The sequence below is a fragment of the Apteryx rowi genome, unplaced genomic scaffold, assembly GCF_003343035.1.
Source record: "Apteryx rowi isolate R43461 unplaced genomic scaffold, aptRow1 scaffold_40, whole genome shotgun sequence".
Taxonomy (NCBI): domain Eukaryota; kingdom Metazoa; phylum Chordata; class Aves; order Apterygiformes; family Apterygidae; genus Apteryx; species Apteryx rowi.
This window is the reverse complement of record NW_020450530.1, coordinates 1,386,246-1,394,201: the sequence shown is the minus strand read 5'-3', so window position 1 is coordinate 1,394,201 and position 7,956 is coordinate 1,386,246.

The window sequence follows — 7,956 nt, the reverse complement described above, 5'->3', positions numbered from 1 at the left end:
CCTTCCGCATTTTTTTTTTTTAACTCCCGCAGCGGGCCGGGGGCTGCGGGAGGCTCGGGCAGCCGCACGGCCCCGCTGCCTCCATGTTGGGGAAGCGCCGGAGCCTCGCGGAGCGGAGCGGACCCCGCGACCCGGGCTGCTCCCTCCAGGCCCTGCGCGAGGCGCTCCCGCGGGCGCCGCCGTGGCCCACGGGCGGGGGCGGCTTGGGCTGTCCTGGTGCTGAACCTGCCCCGCGGGCTCCAGGTCTCTCCGGGAAGAGCTGCTCCTCGAGCAGCGTCGTGGCTCGCTTTCAGCCGAAATTGGCTTTCGGTCTCAGAGAACAACTTTTGTTTACTTTTGAAGAAATATTTCCACACATGCACGCTCTTCGAAAGCGAGTTCCTAGTTTTGTTAAAATACGTTGTATTTTTTTAAGTTACAGATTTCAAGTCCACTTTTGCATTTGTAAAACTAAGTCTAAATAAGAATCCCTGGATGACCTATTCATGATCCAATACCATCGCTTAAACTGTTCTGCAGAAAATACTGAACTTAGCACATGTGAGGACATCTCAAACTACAGAGCCTTCCAAGAGCTCAGACCCAGCRCATGAATTAAATAGTGGTGGAGCTGAAAAAGCATTCTGGGTACTGATGTGCAAATGAGCACACCAAGCTTCCAACTTCCAAAATGCAGTATTACATTAACGCTTAAGGCCACGCAGTGCCCTCGGTCTGTATGCCGGCTTTCTCTTGCTTTTGATGGGAACTGTTTGTCTACGCTGCAGGCAGAACAGTACCAGTGGCTTTTTATTGCTGCATTATGTATGCACACACCCTGATACAAACATACATATTTAGAAATTGGAGGTTGCTTGAGTGGTAGTAACACTGACAAACCCAGCTCAAATACACCATATTACACAGATAATTTGGTGCTCACATCCTGCAAATCTGTTTCTGTGTCACAGAAACAAGAGTTATACTTGCTACAGTGAAGAAAATGATTATATTTAAACATACTAGCCAGGCTGCGTTCACACACACTTACAGCAGAGAAAGAATCTGGAATTTGCTTATCTTTTCTAGCGGCTTTAGGCAGTTGCGCGCCTTTTCCCCCAGTGGTTCTACTGGCTTATTAATTTGCTTTCTTTTAGTCCCTAGTCTCCTGACATGGTTCCTGCTTCCTATTTCAGTTCCCTCCTCGCCTGTTCTTTGTCTCTGCTCTACGAAGGGGGAGAGGGGGGGGTTCCTGCCGCTCTCGCTGCACTTTCCTCAGAACTTTCTCCAGTTGCCATGGAATGTTCTGGTTTCAGCTTCCAGCTCCCCTGTTTAAAAAGCACCATCCAACACACTCTGCCTGCTTCTTTCAGGTAAAAGTTAAATATCCACCCCTAAAGCGTGGCTGCTCCTTGGCAAGTGACCCTTTCAGGCTTCCCATTAGAACACCAGATTAACATGCTGGGAGCTAATATGCTGAATTAAGTTAGCGGAGACTCGTTAAAGATGACCACCAGCGCGTTGCACTCCCAAGGAAATCACAAGGAGACCAACACAGCCATTCACCTTAGCTCTTCAACACTCTGACATGGCAAAGGCTATTCTGTTCAGAAAAGCTGGAATCTCTCATTTTAATTCTTCCACTCTTATTATACTAGTCTTCCCCACATTTATGGCATCACCAACTGTTACAGCACATTTAAAGAATCACTTGCTATAACTTTTTCTGGTTCCAAACTTACCCTGACCCAGAGTACGTGTCTATCAAATTAGTCATTCAATTAGGGTTTGATAAAATGTATTCAAATGTATTCTATTTACAAATGAGAACACAATTTGTGCATTACTGAGACAAGATTTGGGTCATCTGTATAAACAGGCTTGGAAGATGAGTTCCCTAAATTTAATGTGATGACCAAATGTCATTTCCCTATACTTCACTATGTAAGTGTACAAGTATTATGACCTTTGAACTAATTTATCATCAGAACTAGCTAGTTACAATCTTGAAGACCAAGTCCCAGATGATGCAAAATATGGCTTTAAATTAGAATAAAAGGGTGACATATTCAGTATATGGAATTTATTCCCCTTTTCAGATGATTCCTGATCTATTTTCTCTGCCATCTTCGGCGCTTGGATCTGTTGAACTTTTTAATTCATCTCTCTTTTCAGTAAAGGCATTCTCTTCAGTTACTTGATTCAGCTTCTCACTATTTCCTGTCTCACTTCTGCTCATGGGAATTCCTGAGCTGTCCCCAAATGTTTTGCAGCTGTCTGGTCCCTGCTGAAGCACTTTTGTTGGTATTTCAATAGTATTAAAAATCCTCTTTTGCTCTGAACATGTGTGTACCATTTGGGATTGTACTTACTTGTACATTGCTCACTTCATTGCAGACCAGTTGCTACTGGCCTTGCTCAGAACTGCAGACCTTAAAGTAAATTGGTCCACAAATACTAAAATTCCAGTGAAAGCACAGAAAAAATGACAGCTACTCACTGAAGCTGCAAGTCTGCCATGAAATGCCCAATGTTAAAGACTGGGCTATAGTTGAGGCTATGCAAATATATTTGAGTCATATGTATTTGCTGAACATGATTCTGTGCAGGTCTTGAGGCTACTAAACTGTTTTCAAAACAGGCTCCGATATTCTTTAAGAAGGTTAATTAGTCACTGTTTCACATAGATTATAATACTAGCAGAGATTCTTCTACATAGTACTTGTGCTAACTAATATTCAGTCATATGAACCGTATCATTTTTATGTATGTTTCACATAAATATGTAACATTGGGCATTTCATGGCATACTTGCAATTCCAGTGAGTAGCTGTCATTTTTTTTGATCTTTCACTGGAATTTTAATTAACTGCTACTGCTCTAATAAGCAATTAATTCAGCATTCATTACTTGTTAGGTTGATTATTACTTAAATTCAGTTTTTAAAACTCACTCCGTTTTTTATTGGGAATCATCCCATGAGAATGCTAACTCTAACAAGTAATGATTTTCAGATTTGGAGACAGCACGGTTTCCTTTATAATCCAGAAATGGGTTAGTAATTCGTCAGCTTTCTCCTTTAGAAACAGACAAACTACCCTCTTGTTTAAAAATACCTAGTATTCTCACAAAAACTACAGCAACTGCGTAAAGGGGAGTATATGATGCTGTGAAAAGTATGCAAAGTTATTTTAAAAAGAGAAAACTGAACTGTTCACTTCTCTTCCTTTTGATCAGTTCCCTCACTGCACTTATGTGCCATTGAGTCCATCTTTTGTACGGCAGGCCATGATAAAAAAGGCTGGGAAACTGATGCTAAACTACAGAACTTTTGTTGTTAAACTAATTTAACATGGTCTTGGAAGCCAACTGTGGATACTTGATCTCTCTGTTATTCCCCTCATTTCTTCACTCTGCCCATCTTAACTTACTCTAGACTAGACCGTTTGGAATCAAAGCAACCTGAGCCATTCAAAACAAGATTGCTACACTAAGGATCTCATCAAAATGGGAATATAACCTAGGTTTCCTGTTCCATGGAATTGACTCTCCATGAATTAGGCACCCACATCTAGCTAAGCAAACCTGGTAGACAACTTTCTCATGAAAAGCACACATTACAGTGCAATTCTAAATACACTATGCAAGTAGTTAATGTTTGGTATTTACAGATTAATAGACAAGCTATTTTGCTGTCCTGAGGACGACAGCTTCTCCATAAACAAGCAAATTGGCATAAAAAGTTAATTTAGGAAGACACAACTAACTGATGCATCTGTAATTCTTAACAGGATTCCAAAGGCACACAACCTTATGTCTATTGCCTCAAGATTCAGTTAAGATGTGAAGTGTGTCAGCTTCCAAAATGACCTCACCTCAGGCAACCAATACTATGGTTCCATCAAGGACTCCCCACTCAGGTCTCAGACCTCAAAATCTTACCTTTTGATAGTAGGGTCTCAAAATCTCTTTCCTCCAAACTGGTATGAGACTGGCTCTAAGTCAGTTCATTGGCACCACCTTAAAAGACCTGTCTTCTCTTCAGCACCAGCAGTTCTTCTCTGAAGTATAATAATAGGGTTAATTAGTGGTCAGTTCTTACACCAAAGTACAATTTATGCAGGAAAAAACATCAAAAGAAACATCTTAAAATAAACAGGTTCTCTATATGCCTGATTTATTAGTTAGCCTTTTTCCATGAGGGAACTCTGACCAGTTGGTTATAGCCCCATACCCATAATTCTTAAAATCGTAAGTACTCAGCTCAATGTTATCATTGTATACAGATATTTTTCACTAGGCTAGTGATAATTTCTGAGAGGATATGAAATTTCAAGAGCATTGCTCCACCTGCAATCATGAGTTAATTTCTCCCCTGCCACCTCCCTTCCCCTTTTTAAATCCTGCAGAAAATGTATATTTTCTCCACCACAAAGCTAGAAATGTTGTCCCCAGGGAGTCCATAAAGATACACCTAACAATAATGCAACAGTTTCCCAATATATTGTATAGTTTCTGTGACACGGTGAACTACCAAAACAAGTGCAGTACTACCAGAGTGGCTTTTAAGCTAAAAGGTCCTTCTCAGTGCACTGTGAATGGACTTGATATCCCAAAGCATTTTCCCACTGAATTTATTTGTTAGAACAGAAAGGGGGGGGGGGGRAAAAAAGAACAAAAATTAACTAACTAAACTAACAAGTATTGCTTATTGTTAAGAAGGCTATTTAGGTGATTTTAATTAAGCATACATTACACAGATGTTATCACAATTAATTTCATACCCACACTTATTACCATCTATTTTACAATAGTTATCTAAAAGACTTACAAGCCACATCGCAATATACTTAGTTTGTTCCTCATGTAAGTAAAACCCTTACTCAAGCTAAGGTAAGTGTTGTTCCAGAAAGAGTTTCAGAATTTAGCCCATAATGAAGAAGCCTATTTAAAATTGGTGGCTTGACAGAAAACAAACCATATGCTTTTACTACTTAGCTCTACTATTGAAGTGATCTACAGTTACCATACTTGCACTTGAGAGGGTAGTGGTATGGAAACATTAAAGTTTCAATCATTCTGAGGCAAGTGCACATTCCTGTTGTGCAAAAAATGAAACTGAGGCACAAGTGAAGGAAATGACTCGCTCAAAATTGATGACTGCTCAGTCAGCAGGACTGGGGCGTGTAGAATACACAGTTCTTGCTACAGTACTATATCTTTCATATTTTGCTAATGAAGTATGTACCATTTCAGTCTCATTCCTGTCACTAGCTTGATGAAACACGAATTCCTATTGTTTCTCAATCACTGATTCCATATTGTGTCATGTTTCTTGATTGTTTGATGAGACAGCCTTTGCTTCTTGTGCAGTTTTCCTGCCTTTTCTAAATACCCTGTAGCATTTTGCTTATTTTATAAAAAATATTATAGAAGTGCTTATGTTATATACTTTAAGCTTATCAGTTAGTAATTCATGAGACTACTTGTTACTTTGCTTTTTTTCACTCCCAACTTGAATCATTACATTGTGTTGTAAAACATAACTAGTAGGCCACATAAGAGACTGACTGCACAATTATACAATTTGCAGCTTTTGAAAATATATCTTCTCTTTCACTTCATCAAGATTTCCTAAATGTACTTCTCTTAATTGAAAAAATACATATACATTTTAAGAAAAAAATGGCAGTTCTCATACTCTATCTTCCATCAACACCCACTATAAGCTCAATTAACCTTTCGAGTAGATCTCAGTCTCTTGCAGCTCCTTTCATTTTCTTTCAGGTTCCATTGGGGTTTTTTTCCTTTTCTGATATTATATCCAATTTTCTATGAATATTTTCCCCTGATTTTTTCCTCCTACAACTGTTGTGTGGGCTTTTATTTATTTATTTTTTAAACTTTGATCATTTCCACTCCATTTTCCAGATCTGACTGCTGTCCTCAAAGGATTTCATTTATCCATTCCCAACTACCCATCATTCAGCCACTTTCCCCATTGTCACAGCTAACTTCCCATATTCATAACCACTCCATTTGCCAAGTGCCACATAATATAAAACACCTTATTAAAAAAATCAAATATGTTCTCCTGTTAGACAGTTGTCACAGTAAAGGAAAATAATTATACTCTGTTCACAGCCTGGATTCAATCTATTTTGAATAAGCCTTTCTGAAGCTTAAAAGAGGGTGCTGTTAAAAGCTAATACTGACTGCTCAAAATACTCTATCCAATTAGAAAGCATTCATCTGGTTGGGGAAAGCTTGGGCAAATTATCTCTGTTTATTAAACTCTGATTTCCTTCAGGTCATTAAGGACAATATGCAACACTGAAAAAAAGTTCTTAGAAGATCTTTGCTTTAGTAACTTTCTGGAAAAAAGAATTTAAACTATACTGAGAATTGTGAGGTAGGAAGACTATGAGTACCTAAACCAGAAAAAAATAAAAACCAAACCCACCCAGCAACTTTAAAACTGTGAACTGTTTATTTTATTGGCTTCTTTGTTCCTTCAGCCCAAATCCGGAAAGGGATTTTTTAGTTCGACGTAGTATATGGGTTTTAAAGTTAGTTTGTAAGAACACCTATTACTGTTGCTAGCAACAGGTTCTGAAGTTAGCCAACATCTGCTGCAAAAACAGAGGTGGTCTTAAAACCCTGACTGAGCATGTAGAGTTTGCATTTTCCTCAGTGTTTTTGCTATCACTAAAAGAAACCAGAAACATGCTGAGTGTTTATGTAACTGAATTCAGCTGAGGCATAAACAAGTCCAACGCCATCTGAAGTAAAYAGGAAAAACATTTACACCAGGACCAAGTCTGGTATGTCATGTGTTGAAAACAGGTATTTTTCAGAAGGAATAATTAGAAAACCATGAACAAATACACAGTCATAGGTGCATTTATATTTAACCTAACTTAGCTGACCTAACATTACCAGGAATAGTAATCCCTTTTTATTTGGAATTCTATTTTAGTAGACTCTGTATAAGCTTGTATTTATGACAGTTCCTACTATAAAGAGTTTATGACATTAAAGACAGCTTTTTGATTCTTAAGATGAGACAAACAGATACGGGATATGAAGAGGCAGAAGGAGGTAGCAAATAGTTTGGTTTCCACTGTGCTAGTTCTTGCTTTTTTTCCCCCCATAGAAGTTAAAGAAGGCTTAATGATCTGTAACAATTTTGTTACTGAAATAGTAGTAAGTTTGACAATCTTACAATGTTCTGAATTTTGTCTGAAGACATGGCAGGTGGTTCTGCGATAGCGTCATTATAAACACTTCAACAACACGGACCCGGGAGAGTACGTCATTCTTTAAAAACATGCTGAGTTTTACATTTAGATATTTGAAATAAAAGTGGACTTTGTAATAAACTGAGACAGAAGAGCCTTCCTGAAAACGTTTTTGGACCTGGAGGAAAAAGCTTTGTAGAAACTAGTGCTATTCAGCAAAAAAAAAAACAAAAAAAACAAAAAAAAAACAGGGAAACAAACCTGGAGAGCCTAAAATCCTGAAAATCTATTAACTTATTTCCTTATGTTGTGAAAATATGTCTTGTTCCAAGCAGTATTGGCTGGCTTCTTGGGATACTGTCAAAAGCTGGCAATACTTGGCTCTTTAAAGTTTGAAGAGGCCCTAAAACAAGCAAAAACAAAAACAACCCCCCCCCTTTGATCTACTTAGTGCTCCTGCACCCAGTAGCCCGTTAGGGGTGCAGGTGGCACGGCCTGCGCTCTACTGCAAGGAGCCGAGACAGAAGCGCAGTGCCAAAGCCCTGGTTTTGGGGAGCTGCAGCTGAAGAAGGCGGCTCTAGGCGCGGGGCAGCGGGCGCAGCGGCACCTCCACGCACCTGGTCGGGAGCGGGGCTGCGAGAAGGGAAGGCAGGGGCGGAGGCGGCTCCCGCCTTCGCCCAGCCGGGGCAGCGGCCGGCCGGGCTCCCGCCGCCCCCTCACACGCGGCCTCGCGCCT